The sequence below is a fragment of the Arachis hypogaea genome, chromosome 20 (assembly GCF_003086295.3).
Source record: "Arachis hypogaea cultivar Tifrunner chromosome 20, arahy.Tifrunner.gnm2.J5K5, whole genome shotgun sequence".
NCBI classification, from domain to species: domain Eukaryota; kingdom Viridiplantae; phylum Streptophyta; class Magnoliopsida; order Fabales; family Fabaceae; genus Arachis; species Arachis hypogaea.
Window position 1 is genome coordinate 83282423 of NC_092055.1, and position 15222 is coordinate 83297644.

General features: G+C 39.6%; 1 non-coding gene across 1 annotated transcript; it reads right to left on the reverse strand.

The window, feature by feature from the left end:
* Window positions 1-10016: 10016 nt before the first annotated feature.
* On the reverse strand, window positions 10017-10123 carry LOC112787933 (small nucleolar RNA R71). Its single transcript, XR_003195319.1, has one exon. It is a non-coding gene; the product is annotated as a small nucleolar RNA R71 (small nucleolar RNA).
* Window positions 10124-15222: the final 5099 nt, after the last annotated feature.

Consider the following 15222-nt stretch of genomic DNA (forward strand, 5'->3'; position numbering starts at 1 on the left):
CCACCAAGAAGGAAAGAAAAGGAAAAGACTTCTAAATGAGGCAACAAACAAGTTCACCCGCACAACCTTTTGAAGGAGCTCATCAATTGTAGCAACCCGTCCACCTTGCTCTCCTTTGCATGCACCGAGGACGGTGCAAAATTTCTAAGTGTGGGGAGGTCGTCCGACCGACCTCCATGGGTAACAACTTCCTTTTTCAACACCAATTTTTAATTTTTGTCTTTGTTAGATTAGTTGTTGCATTGCATGATAGATTGCATGTTAGTTAGAATTTGTATATATTTTTACCACTTCTTTTTTATGTTAGTACTACTTTGTTAGGGTGATGATTTCTTTTCCAAGAAACTGTTCTTAGGGCACCCTACCAATTTGAAAAAATTTTTTGTGACAAACTTGCTTGAAGAATTTATTTTGGAACATGGTTTTTGAGCAAAGAACACAAGCATGTAAGTTTTGAGCCAAATGGTGTGGTTACATCATATAACCACTTATTTTCATTCTTGTGTGCATTACTCTCTTTCTATGATTGTAATCTTTGATTTGTTTGATTCTTTATTTTCATTATTCCATGTATACATGCATTTATATGATTGAGGTCATCATTTCATATAGCTCACTTACCCAAATAGCCTACCTTTCATCAACCATTGTAAGCCAAATTTGAGCCTATTTAATCCCTTTTGTTCTTAATGTTAGCACATCACTACCCCTAAGTGAAAAATAATAAATGTCCTTAATTTGGATTTTTGATTAGCTTAGGCTAGTGAGAGTGTTTATCATTTGGGTATGGGAAACTTGGGACATTGGTTGAGGTAAAAGTGTAATTTTTATTTTTGTTTAAAATATTGGGAATTGGGTACATATTCATGAACTATATGTAAAACCATATGCATTGATACGTTTGTATATACTTAAAAAAAATGATAAAGAAAAAAAACATATATATATATATATATATAAAATAATAATAATAAAAAAAAGAGAAAAAGAAATAAAAAGGGGAGAAAAATGCCCCAAAGTAAAGTTTACTAAAAATCAATGCATATGGAATGTGAATTAAAAAGAATGCATGAGTATGAGAAAAAGTGGGAATCATGGGTAGTTAGGTTATGTATTAGAATTGTATAGGTTGTTATATGTGTTTAGTGAGAACTTAGACTAATCAAAGATACAAATGGCAAGCTCACTTGACCATATGCATCCCTACCTTTACCCTAGCCCCATTACAACCTATGAATAAGTCTTCATGATGAATGTATGCATGCATTGAATAATTGTTGATTGTTAGATAAAAAACAAATCATAGAAAGCCTGATTAGAAGAGAATTGAGTGATCGACCCTATACACTAGAGCGACTAGAGCGGATACACTTCCGGTGAGGGTTCGATGCTCAATTCCTTGTTTCCGGCTTTCATGAGCATTCTTCTTGCAAGTCTATTTGAACTTCATTTTGATATTTGAATCGGTAGAGTTTGTGAGTCGTCATATGACCTTTGCCCTACTTGCTTATATATGTTCTTGGAGATTGATTTACTTTTAACCAAGTAGGTAGAATCATCTTGCATTTAGTTGCATGCATGTAGATAGGTGCATATAGTTTATTCGCATTGAATAAATGTTCATACCCTTTTCTTGTCCTTCTTTATTCTTAGCATGAGGACATGCTTGCTTTAAGTGTGGGGAGATTTGATAAACCCCGATTTTGTGGTTTATCTTGTGCTTATTTTGGGGGATTTTATCACATTTTCTCACATTTATTCAATGAAATAGCATGGTTTTGCAATTCTCCCTTGATTTGTGCTTAAAAGTGAAAACATGCTTTCTAGGCCCTAAAATTGGTGATTTTAATTCACTTTAATTCCATTCAATGCCTTGATATGTTTGTTGAGTAATTTCAGGTTCATAAGGCAAGTATTGGATGGAAGAAGTGAGAAGAAAAGCATGTAAAGTGGGAGAACTCATGAAGAAATGAAGGAACCGTAAAACTGTCAAGCCTGACCTCTTTGCACTCAAACGATCATAACTTGAGCTACAGAGGTCCAAATGAGGCGGTTCCATTTGCGTTGGAAAGCTAACATCCGGGGCTTCGAAATGATATAAATTTTGCTATATGTTCCTTCAGGTTCAGTGGCGCGCACGCGCACTTTGCGTGCGCGCGCCGATGCTGTCCGTGGCCCACTTTTTTGAAATCGCCCCCAGCGATTTTGCAGCTCCTTTTGGGCCCAATCCAACCCATTTCTGATGCTATTGAACCCAAGGATTGAAGGGGGAATGTACCAAGTAGTCATAGTTTAGTTTTCATCATGTTTTAGGGTAGAATTCTAGAGAGAGAAGCTCTCTCTTCTCTCTAGAATTTAGGGTAGTTTAGGTTTAATTTTCTTGAATCTCACTTTTAATTCTTGTTTTGATTTAGCTTCTTCTCTTAATTTCTTGTTATTATATCTTAATCTTCTTAGTTTCTCTTGTTCATTTTCTTTTATTTTGCCACTTTTATGTTTATGAACATTGTTGGATCTTAATTTCCTTTAATGAAATTTTATGTTTGATGTTATTTTTATTGTTGATTTGAGTTATTGATTTTACTTTTCTTGCTATTGGTAGTTGGTAGATTTTATTATTCTTGCACAATTACTATGCTTTCCTTTTATGCCTTCCAAGTGTTTGATAGAATGCTTGGAAGGATGTTAGAGTAGATTTTGAGCATTCTTGGCTTGGAAAGAGTAATTAGGCAATCTTGAGTCATGAAAACCCAACTCATGTTGGTAATCTAGAGTTGTTAGCTAATATTGTTTCCATTGACGCTAATCTTTTGCTACTTTAATTAGTGAGTTAATTAGGACTTATGGAATATTATTTCCATTGCCGCTAATCTTTTGCTAGTTTAATTAGTAAGTTGGTTAGGACTTTTGGATTGAGATTAGCTAGTCTCGTTAGACTTTCTCCATATTTGTTGGAGTTGACGTAATGAGATAAATTCTTGTTTATATTTGTGATATGATTAATTAGTCTTGTTTGACATTCTCCCGATGTGTGAGTTAACTAAATAAGATGAATTAATCATGCACGACTAGGATAGAAAGCCTATGATCTCAATCCATTGCCATGAATGTCTCTCTTTATTACTTGCTTTCTTTAATTACTTGCTCAACTTACTTTTCTTGTCTTTTTATTTTATTGCCCCTCTAATCAACCAAAACCCCCCTTACATCCTTCATAGCCAATAAGCATACATTTCATTGTAACTCTTCGTGAGACGACCCGGAGTCTTAATACTTCGGTTAATTTTCATTGGGGTTTGTTACTTGTGACAACTTAAATTTTTGATGTGGGAATTGTTTGTTGGTTTAGAACTATGCTTACAAAGAAGTTCTTATTTCTAGAAGAGAAATTCTAAACCGTCAAGAGTTCTGTTCATCACCAAACTCTAAGTTTGGTGTTGAATCCCCACATCCAAACTCTAAGTTTGGTGTTGGGAATCTATAAAATTGACCTGATCACCTGTGTGGCTCAGTGAGAGCCCACTGTCAAGCTATTGACATTAAAGAAGCGCTTGTTGGGAGGCAACCCAATGTTATTTAATATATTTTATTTTCATTTCTCTTTGTTATTTCATGATTTACTAGGTTGATGATCATGTGGAGTCACAAAAACTACAAAAAAATTCAAAAATAGAATGAAAAACAGCATTGAAAATAGAACACCCTAGAGGAAGGGCTTACTGGCGTTTAAACGCCAGTAAGGAGCATCTGGCTGGCGTTTAACGCCAGAACAGAGCATGAAACTGGCGTTAAATGCCAGAAACAAGCAGCAGTCTTGCATTTAAATGCCAGGATTGCACCCAGAGGAAAGCTGGTGTTAAACGCCAGAAACAAGCATCAGACTGGCGTTTAACGCCAGAAACATGCACCACACTGGCGTTCAACGCCAGAAACATGCTATAGACTGGCGTTGAATGCCCAAAACAAGCATGAAAGTGGCGTTTAATGCCAGAAACATGCTGCAATCTGGCGTTAAACGCCAGGATTGCCTACAGATGGCATTTACACGCCTAATTGGAGCAAGGATGATTAAAGTCCTTGGCCCCACTGGATCTGTGGACCCCACAGGATCTCCTCAGGACCTGTGGACCCCACAGGATCCCCACCTATTCTTCTCTCCTCTTCACACCTTTTCATAACACTCTTCCCCAAATACCCCTCATCAATCAACTCAATCACTCTTCCCCATCACTTCTTCACCACTCACATCCATCCTTTCTTCCCCAACAACCCCACCTACCTTTAAATTCAAAATAATTTCCCTCCAAAACCAAACCCTAAATGGCCGAACCCTAAGCCCCTCCCCACTCCTATATAGACCCCTAATTCCTTCTTCATTTTCACACAACACAACCCTCTCTTCTTCCCCTTGGCCGAATCCACCTTCTCCCTCCATCTCCTACATTTTTCTTCTTCTTCTACTTCTTTCTCTTTTCTTTTGCTCGAGGACGAGCAACCATTTTAAGTTTGGTGTCGTAAAAGCATCACTTTTTATTTTTCCATAACCATTTATGGCACCTAAGGCCAAAGAAACCTCTAGAAAGAGGAAAGGGAAGGCAATTGCTTCCACCTCTGAGTCATGGGAGATGGAGAGATTCATCTCTAAGGTTCATCAAGACCACTTCTATGAAGTTGTGGCCATGAAGAAAGTGATCCCTGAGGTTCCTTTCAAACTCAAAAAGAATGAGTACCCGGAGATCCGACTTGAAATCCAAAGAAGAGGTTGGGAAGTTCTAACCAACCCCATTCAACAAGTCGGGATCTTAATGGTTCAAGAGTTCTATTGAAACGCATGGGTTACTAGGAACCATGATCAAAGTGTGGACCCGAACCCAAAGAATTGGCTCACCATGGTTCGGGGGAAATACTTAGATTTCAGTCCAGAGAATGTGAGTCAACTTTGATCAAAGGTTGGACCAAGTCCTCATGGACATATGTATGGAAGGAGCTCAATGGAAAATTGACTCAAAGGGCAAGCCGGTTCAACTAAGAAGGCTTGACCTCAAACCAGTAGCTAGGGGAAGGCTAGAGTTCATTCAACGCTCAATCATTCCTACTAGCAACCGGTCTGAAGTTACTGTAGACCGGGCCATCATGATCCATAGTATCATGATTGGGGAGGAAGTGGAAGTTCATGAGATCATACCTCAAGAACTCTATAAGGTGGCTGACAAGTCCTTTAATTTGGCAAGGTTAGCCTTTCCTCACCTTATTTGCCACCTCTGCAATTCGGCTGGAATTGACATAGAGGGAGACATCCTCATTGAAGAGGATAAGCCCATGACTAAGAAAAGGATGGAGCAAACAAGAGAGCATGGACCTCAACATGAGCATAAAGAAATTCCTCACCATGAAATCCCTGAGATGCCTCAGTGGATGCACTTTCCTCCACAGAATTATTGGGAACAAATCAACACTTCCCTAGGAGAATTAAGTTCCAACATGGGATAACTAAGGGTGGAGCACCAAGAGCACTCCATCATCCTCCATGAAATTAGAGAAGATCAAAGAGCTATGAGGGAGGAGCAAGAAAGACAAGGAGGAGACATAGAGAAGCTCAAGAGCACCATTGGTTCTTCAAGAAGAGGAAGATGCCACCCTCACTAAGGTGGACTCATTCCTTAATCTCCTTGTTTATTTATTTTCCTGTTTTTCGATTTTTAAGCTTTATGATTATTTATATTTGTGTCTTATTACATGATCATTAGTGTCTAAGTGTCTATGCCTTAAAGTTATGAATATGAATCCATCACCTCTCTTAAATGAAAAATGTTTTAATTACAAAAGAACAAGAAGTACATGGTTTCGAATTCATCCTTGAAACTAGCTTAATTATTTTGATTTGATGACAATACTTTTTGTTTTCTGAATGAATGCTTGAACAGTGCATATGTCTTTTGAAGTTGATGTTTATGAATGTTAAATATGTTGGCTCTTGAAGAATAAGGAAAAAGGAGGTATGTTATTTGATAATCTGAAAAATCATAAAAATAATTCTTGAAGCAAGAAAAAGCAGTGAATACAAAAGCTTGCAGAAAAAAAAATTGGCAAAAAAAATAGAAAGAAAAAAAAAGAAAAAGAAAGCAGAAAAAGCCAAAAGCTCTTAAAACCAAGAGGCAAGAGCAAAAAGCCAGTAACCCTTAAAACCAAAAGGCAAGGGTAATAAAAAGGATCCAAGGCTTTGAGCATCAGCGGATAGGAGGGCCTAAAAGAACAAAATCCTGGCCTAAGCAGCTAAACCAAGCTGTCCCTAACCATGTGCTTGTGGCGTGAAGGTGTCAAGTGAAAACTTGAGACTGAGCGGTCAAAGTCAAGGTCCAAAGCAAAAGAAGAGTGTGCTTAAGAACCCTGGACACCTCTAGTTGGTGACTTTAGCAAAGCTGAGTCACAATCTGAAAAGGTTCACCCAGTTATGTGTCTGTGGCATTTATGTATCCAGTGGTAATACTGGAAAACAAAGTGCTTAGGGCCACGGCCAAGACTCATAAAGTAGCTGTGTTCAAGAATCAACATACTGAACTAGGAGAATCAATAACACTATCTGAATTCTAAGTTCCTATAGATGCCAATCATTCTGAACTTCAATGGATAAAGCGAGATGCCAAAACTATTCAATAGGCAAAAAGCTACAAGTCCCGCTCATCTGATTGGAGCTAAGTTTCATTGATATTTTGGAATTTATAGTATATTCTCTTCTTTTTATCCTATTTGATTTTCAGTTGCTTGGGGACAAGCATGATGCCAGGGCATTTTGGCCAGTTTCACTGACCTTTTCTTTACTGTTTTTAGGGTAGTTTCATGCATTTTCTTAGAAAATAAGTTAGTTTTGGGTAGATATTCACTTACATCTTGATTCAAGCATACATTGTGCACTTTACATGATTTCATGAGGATTTTGCATAAATTATATGATAAATTGGATGATGCATGACTTATGACTTGGACCAGAACTTTGATGCACTTTGTTGCTTGATTTCAGGACAAAGGAAGCAAAGAAGAACCACGTTAGCAGTCACGTTAGTCCCACTAACGTGACCTCTAACATGGAATGGGTGCTAACTTGCAAAGTTAATGAGAAAGGTAATCGCCAATAACGCCCTCGAAGCAATCATAAGCCCACGTTAAGAGTCACGTTAACTAAGTTAACGTGAACTCTAACGTGGAAGAAGACAACAAGGCCAACGGTAGTGACACTCGCCTTTGTCACTAACGTTGGACCAAGCTCATAATTGGCCACGTTAGTTGCCACATTAACTTAGTTAACGTGGACTCTAACGTTAAGAAGCAAAAGGGAAGCCAATGTTAGTGACATTCACCTTTGTCACTAACATTGGCCAAGCTTCCATAAGCCACGTTAACTCCCACGTTAACTTAGTTAATGTGGAAGCTAACGTGGAGAGAGCAATTGGTCGCCAACGTTAGTGACACTTACCTTTGTCACTAACGTTGGGGTGAACCACCAAGAGCCACCATGAGCAACGTTAACTCCCACGTTAACTTAGTTAACGTGGAAGCTAATGTGAAAAAAGAGATGATGAGCCAACGTTAGTGACACTCACCTTTGTCACTAACGTTGGAGATGGCTAGCATGACTACGTTAGAAGCCACATTAACTTAATTAACGTGGACTCTAACGTGAGAAAGAGGGGCACATTGGAACGTTAGTGACAAAGGTAAGTGTCACTAACGTTCTCGAAGGATTGGCAAGCTTACATTAAGAGCCACGTTAACTAAGTTAATGTGGACTCTAACGTAGGGAAGGGGGAGGTTTATCAACGTTATTGGGAAAGGTAAGTCCCAATAACGTGTGCGAAGGACCAAGAGGTAACGTTAGTGGCAACGTTTGTGCCACTAATGTTGAGGTTAACGTGGCTCATACTTGGGTGAGCAACGTTAGTGAAAAAGGTGATTGTCACTAACGTTCTCGAACCCACACTTTCACTTAACGTTAACACCACTAACGTCCTGAGCTAAAAGTCCCTGCCTACTTCACACTTTCTCTCTGCAAGCAGAGCTAAGCCCAATGATGAAGATAACTGCTTCAAACTCAGGATCCAAAGGCCCATACCCAAGACTTGAAGAGCCAACTAGAAGATGAGAAGAGTAGTATATATAGGAGTAGCTTTGAATTAGTTGGGGGGCTGAAAACTTTAGGGAGCCTTTGGCCTAGAATTACTCTCTGTATTTTACTTTCTCTGCACTTCTAGTTTACTTTCAGCATGTATTCTCCATCTTTGTTTTCATTTTCCAGAACTATGAACAACTAAACCCCTTTCATTGGGTTAGGGAGCTCTGTTGTAATTTGATGGATCAATTTTAGTTTTCATTCTCCTTCTTCTATCTTTTCTCTTGATTTTACTAGCAAGCTTTCGATCTTTATCCAATTGGGTAGTTATCTTGGAAAAGAAGCTATTCATACTTGGATCTCTTCTGAACCTTGAAAGAGGAATGAAGGGATCATGCTAGAAATGCTTTCTCATGCTGGACCAAATTGGGTGTGGATGGATATGTGACTATAATCCTTCCAAAACTTGATTTGGGAAATGCATGTGGTATAATCAGTGACCATACTTCATCTCTTCTCATGAGTAATTGACCAAGGAATTGGCTATTGATCAAAATTTGAGAGATTGAATTACAAGGAATTGTATTTCGATCACTTAAGATTGCCAAGGAGATCAATGAATGCATTGATTGACGAAGAGATGAAAATGAACTTGATCCGGAGAATGCAATATCTCCTGAGCCCAATGAACTCCCATTTCTGATCTTACCCATTTTCTTTAATTTCTGCATTTACTTTTATGAGCAATTACCCCATTCCCATTTAAGATTCTGCAATTTACTTTCCGCCTTACATTCAGCTCTTTATTTCCAGCATTTACTGTTTCTGCCATTTACTTTCCCGCCATTTAATTTTCTGCAATTCTCAACTCAAATTCTGATTTGTTCAACTAGAACATTCCTCTAATTAAAGTTGCTTGATCAATCAATCTCTGTGGGATTCGACCTCACTCTATTGTGTGTTTTTACTTGACGATGAATTCGGTACACTTGCCGAAGAAAATTTGTTGCAAGACAAGTTTTCCGTGTATCAAGTTTATGGCGCCATTGCCGGGGATTGATTTTGAATCAACAATGATTAAATTGGAGGATAACTAGATTGAGCTTTTTTAGTTTGTTTGATTTAATTTTCTGTTTGAGTAATTTACTTTCAGTTTTAGTTAATTTCTTCCCTTCCCCCTACTTTTTTGTTTTTTTTTTTAGTTATTTACAATTCATTTCACTGACCCACTAACTGTTTGATATATTGCATCACACACACTAACAGTAATTCTAACAGAAATACTTCCTGCATCTATTTTCCTTGCTTGTGCTTTGTTAGTTGTATGACAGGGAGAAGAAGCGGGGCTTCAACTTCCTTTGATTCAGAACTTGAGAGGACCTTCCTCAGATTAAGAAGGGAAGCAAGAGAAAAACGAGTAGTGGGTGCCGAGGAAGAGGAGGAATACTTTGAACCAAACATGGAAGAAAACATGGAAAACCATCATGAAGAAGAGGCTCACAACCATGGCATAGAAGGTCGAGCAAATCATGCTGGGGAGGAGAGAAGAGTTTTAGGCTCTTACATCAATCCAAACCCAGGAAACTGTGGAAGTAGCATTCAAAAGCCGACCATCCATGCCAATAATTTTGAACTAAAACCGCAGCTTATCACTCTTGTTCAGAACAAGTGTTCGTTCGGAGGAAGAGTCCAAGAAGACCCCAATCAACATCTAACCACCTTCCTGAGGATATGTGACACGGTGAAGTCTAATGGTGTTCATCCTAACGCCTATAGACTGCTATTATTTCCATTCTCACTCAAGGATAAGGCAGCCAAGTGGCTATAGTCTTTTCCAAAGGAGAGTTTGACAACTTAGGAAGATGTGGTGAACAAATTTTTAGCCAGATTCTATCCTCCCCAAAGAATCAATAGGCTGAGAGCTAAGGTCCAAACTTTCAAGCAACAAGATGGTGAGACTCTATATGAAGCATGGGAGAGGTTCAAGGATCTGACAAGGAGGTATCCACCAGATATGTTCAATGAATGGGTGCAGCTACACATTTTCTATGAAGGCCTTTCTTATGAATCAAAGAAAGTAGTAGACCACTCATCCGGGGGATCTCTGAACAAGAAGAAGACCATTGAGGAGGCCATAGATGTCATTGAAACTGTAGCAGAAAATGACTATTTCTATGCTTCTGAAAGAGGGAACACTAGAGAAGTGATGGAGCTAAACAATGTAGATGCTCTGCTGGCCCAAAATAAGCTCATTACCAAGCAGCTGGCTGACCTCACCAAGAAGATGGAGAGGAACCAAGTAGCAGCAATCACCACTTTATCAGCAACCTAAGAAGGAGTGAATGAAGAAGCAGAGGGTAGTTAGGAGCAAGCCAACTACATTGGGAATTCATCTAGGCAAAACCATGATCCATACTCTAAGACCTACAACCCTGGATAGAGGAATCACCCAAACTTTGGGTGGGGGAATCAACAAGATCAAGGCCAAGATCAGAGACGTCACAACCCCAACAACAATGCAGCTCACCAACAGTTCACACAGAGAACATATCAACACCACCATGACAACACCTCTCCACATCCATATCAAAACCAAAATAACATTTCTCATCCCTCCACCTCTAATCCCAATCCACCATCATTTGATGACAGACTCTCAAGGATTGAGAATCTACTTGAAGGCATAGGCAAAGAGATTCAAGACAACAAGGCATTCAAGGAGGAAGTGCGAGCAAATTTTAAGAACCAGGGAGACGCCATCAAGAGGTTGGAATCTCAAGTAGGGTATCTCTCTGAGCAGATTCCCAAACCTACAGATGGATTCCCAAGTGACACAGAGAAAAATCCGAGAGGAGAAACAAAGAAAGTAAGATGGGAAAATTGCAAGATGGTCACTATAAGTGATAAGGAGACTGAGGACAAGCCAAACAAGCCGTCAGAACAACCTGGAGATACCTCAACAGAGGAGAAGGAAAAAGATCACCAAGAATAAAAAATCTCACAACCGGAGCTGCTGAGACTCTATGCACCCTTTCCTCAACTACTCAATGGTGCTGTGGAGAAGAGAATATACTCAAGATTTCTTGACTTGTTTGCATCTCTGCATGTAAACATACCATTCATCAAGACCATCCAACAAATGCCTGCATACATCAAGTATATGAAGGAACTGCTTCCCAGGAAAAGCTCACTCAAGAGAGGCCAAACTATAGTGATGAACAAAGAGTGCAGCGTCCTAATTCAACCAGAGTTGCCTACAAAAAGAAAGGACCCAGGGAGTTTTCACATACCCTGTGCCATAGGAGAAACAATGTTTGATAGAGCACTCTGCGATTTGGGAGCAAGCATCAACTTAATGCCCTTGTCCCTTGTGAAGAGGCTGCAGATCAATGAGATAATGCCCACAGATGTAGTCTTCAGGCTAGCTGACAAAACTCAAAAACAACCAATAGGAGTGGTGGAAAATGTGTTGGTAAAGGTTGGGAAATACTTCCTCCCAGCAGACTTTGTCATATTGGACATGGAAGAGAGTTACACTCACCCAATCATATTGGGAAGACCATTCCTAGCTACAGCCAGAGCACTCATAGATGTGGAGCGAGGGGAGCTAATTTTGAGGATCCATGATGAATAGCTTGCCTTCACTGTTTTCAAACACTCACAAGAAGCAGATCAAGAGAACAAGGAACCAAGGAAGGATCACAGTGAGATACTGAAGGAAGAGATGAGTACTGAAGAACAACAAGCTCATCCGGAGATTTCCTTAGTTGATGGACAAGGAAACAAGCAGCTGTCACAGCTCAAGGAAAAGCTGGAAGAACCTAAACCACCAAAGGCATGTGAAGACAACATCAAAATTTCCTTAGAAGAAGAGGCCACAAAGAGTAAGACAATATCACAAGGAACAAAGAAGAAGGTACCAAGGAGGTGGAGGAACAAAAAGATCCCTACAGAGGACTTCTCTCCAGGGGATAAAGTGATCTCAGCTTACTTTCCAAATATCCCCCCTGATCTCCCCACTGTGCCATCTCAGTTACCTAAGGTCTTTGCTATCAACAGAGTTCTCTCCTTAGAACATGTAGAGATCATTGATACAACTACTGGATATAGGTCTACTGCCAAAGGAGAAGACTTGAAGCACTATCGACCTCCCTGATGAAGGCGAAACGTCAAGCTAGTGACTCTAAAGAAGCGCTTTATGGGAGGCAACCCATGTTTTATATGCTTTTAGAAAATAGTGAATAAGTCAATATTTATGAATTCCAACCTAAACTTGACAAACACTTGGTAAAATCCTTATTATGCAGTATATAGTGAAGAACAAGTTTGGTGTTCAAAGCATGCCAAGAAAACATGAATGCAACCCAGAGCATGCTAGTCTTGGAGCTTTGAACACAAACTTTTCATCACAGTGCTCCAAACTAAGTTTGGTGTCACCCAAGGTGCCACGAATATGCATATAAGGATGCACAGTTAGTTAGTTAGTTGGTATTCATGAATAAACAATCTAATTCTTTTTCTTTATTATTCTAGCCATAAAGTTTAAATTTTTTTTTTTATGATATTGATTTTTTTATTTTATTTTTATAGGGAAAAGGAAAGGAGCATTGAAGAGGATTGATTGGACAATTAAATGAAGAAGATTCAGCCACTTCATGAAGAGGGATTACACACGTGCCCCAAAGGGGAATGCATTGGAAAATGTTGCCATGCAACATTGAAGAAAGGAGACCCTTGAAGACCGACCCAATAGCCCTTATAAAGATGAGGATCCTTGTGCTCATGATCTGCAAAACCCCATCCGTCCATCCAACAACCACCACATCAATCCATACCTTTCATCCCCTCATCATCTCCCTATATAAGTGAGTCCTAGTGCGTACTTACCCATCACACTCAAATTCCCACTCTCCACACTTCACACTTCCGGCATCCAAAATTCCTTCATCACACCTCGTCCTAACCAACCAAATTCCTCATTTATCCGTACCTTCTAATCTCCTCACACAGCAACTCAAATTCATGGCATCATCAAGCTCTAAGAGGCAAAAGAGGAAGGAACCAATGGAGAGCATTCCTTTCGATGAGAAGAGATTCAAAACTGCATTCCATGAACAAGAATTTGAGCAGATAAAGCTCAAAAAGATACTGCCCGAGTTAACCTTCCAAATCAATGAAGACGAGTGCCCACAGATTCGGGAGAAAATTGAACAAAGAGGGTGGCAAAGGCTCACGAATCCAGAGGGGAAGATCAATGCAAACCTCATCAAAGAGTTCTATACAAATGTGGTTAGAGAAGACAAAACCAAGGCCCCAACCTTCAAAAGCTACGTAAGAGGAAAGGAGGTGGACTTCAGCCCAAATGCTATAACAAGAACTCTTCACCTGAAATCACCACAGTTTGATGAGCTCAGTTATCATGCAAGGATAATTAAGAGCCCTGACAATGATGAGCTCACAGAAATCATGACTGATATCTGTGTTATAGCAGCTGACTGGGAGAGGTATGCAGATGGGAGACCCCGATTCATCAAGACGGGAGACCTTAGCCCGGAGGCTAAGGGATGGTTTGAACTCGTAAGGAGGTCTATCCTCCAAGCTGTAAATAATTCAGAGGTCAATATCAATCGAGCGACTATGGTACATTGCGTAGTACAGAGTGGAGAAATCAATGTGCATGAACTCATAGTTGAGGGGATTCAAGAGTCAGCTGAGAAGGTTGATCCGGGTGCCAGGCTTTGGTACCCCAGCACTATTCTTAGATTATGTACAAGAGCCAAGGTAGTCTTCAAGGATAGCAATCCAGACTGGATGAATCCTGGGAGGCTAGTTACACTCTAGCGTCTGATCTACACTACTCCCGCCCAACAACAAAGAAGACCTCATGTAGGAAAGCAAAAAGCGAAAGAAGGAGCTTATCAAGAGGAATCTCGTCAGGAAGAATATCAACAAGAAGAACATCATGACCCAGCCAACTTGAATATGAATCACCTTCTAAGAGCCATTGAAGATTTGGGGATAAGACATATGGAAGGACAAGAGCAAATACTAAACCTTCAGTCCAACTGGATGAGCCAACAAGAAAAGTGGCAGAAACAACAAATGGAGCAGTAACAGGAACACTACTCCCAGCTCGCTCAAGCCATCCACCAAGTTATTGAGAGGCAAGAACGTCAAGATAAGCACTTGCAAGAGCTCAATCAGTGGCAAATAGCTCAGATGAAAGCATTCAATGAGTTCATTGTACTTAATGAAGGACGACAACTACATAGGGAGGAGTTCAACGTAAACACTCAAGCCAAGTTAAACTACATGTCTAGTCATATGCATCATCTACACTATGCTATCCCTACATATGATCAGGTTCAAAAAGATTTTGTAGAACAAGAAGAAAGGAAAGTGAAACAGCAGAAGGAAACACTAAAGAAGAAGATGGAAGATGGTGGTTTCTGAAAGAAGTTGATTGGAAAGAGAAAAGGGAGTAGGAGTACGAGCACTCAAGAGGGACACAAAGAGGACAAGCAAGGAGGAGAGCATGGGCAACCACATGAGTAAAAGGTGGTGGAGTTCCTTCTTTGGTCCATCTTTTTCTATGCTTTAAATAAGGAAGATCGTGTATGAAATAGAACATGCTTCCATGATAGTTTGAACCTTTTTAAATTCTGTCTTTTAAGCTTTTTGTTGAATAGGTCTACGCTTGCTAGTCTTTATGTCACTGCATCCTTACCTTACTTATTTGTATGCTTGTCCTTTTGAATCAAATGAAAAGAGAATGAGTGTTTTATAAAAGACCAGAGTGGAGTTCATACTATGGAGTAAGTTCCTGAGTTAGTGGTGTGGTGGTGCAAGAAATTGTGATCTCAGGCAACGGCGCCAGAAACTCTGTATGCACGTCTTAATAAATTGTTTTTCATTCACAACTTCGATACAACTAACCAGCAAGTGCACTGGGTCGTCCAAGTAATAAACCTTACGTGAGTAAGGGTCGATCCCACGGAGATTGTCGGCTTGAAGCAAGCTATGGTCACCTTGTAAATCTCAGTCAGGCGGATATCAAATAGTTATGGAGTTTTTGAATATTAATAATAAATAGAAAATAAGGATAGAAATACTTATGT